Source organism: Penaeus monodon, chromosome 32, assembly GCF_015228065.2.
Source record: "Penaeus monodon isolate SGIC_2016 chromosome 32, NSTDA_Pmon_1, whole genome shotgun sequence".
In the NCBI taxonomy this organism is placed as follows: Eukaryota; Metazoa; Arthropoda; class Malacostraca; order Decapoda; family Penaeidae; genus Penaeus; species Penaeus monodon.
This window is the reverse complement of record NC_051417.1, coordinates 33,583,338-33,583,585: the sequence shown is the minus strand read 5'-3', so window position 1 is coordinate 33,583,585 and position 248 is coordinate 33,583,338.

The window sequence follows — 248 nt, the reverse complement described above, 5'->3', positions numbered from 1 at the left end:
ATTGCGTAAAATAACTTAATAAACATTGCCTCAATTCTTAGAAAACGGAGTCTCCTAGTGAAAAGTAAACATTTGAATAACTGCACAAAGAACATAGCAGAAATAACCGAGCCACTCGCATTGTCCGCCAATTTCTTCCTCATAAAGTGAAGGAATTAGCATGAAAGTTATTATGATTTATCTTAGACTTATATCATTAAGCTTGAATGCGATAAACCGTACGATAAAGTAGGAGGGAGTACGAACCT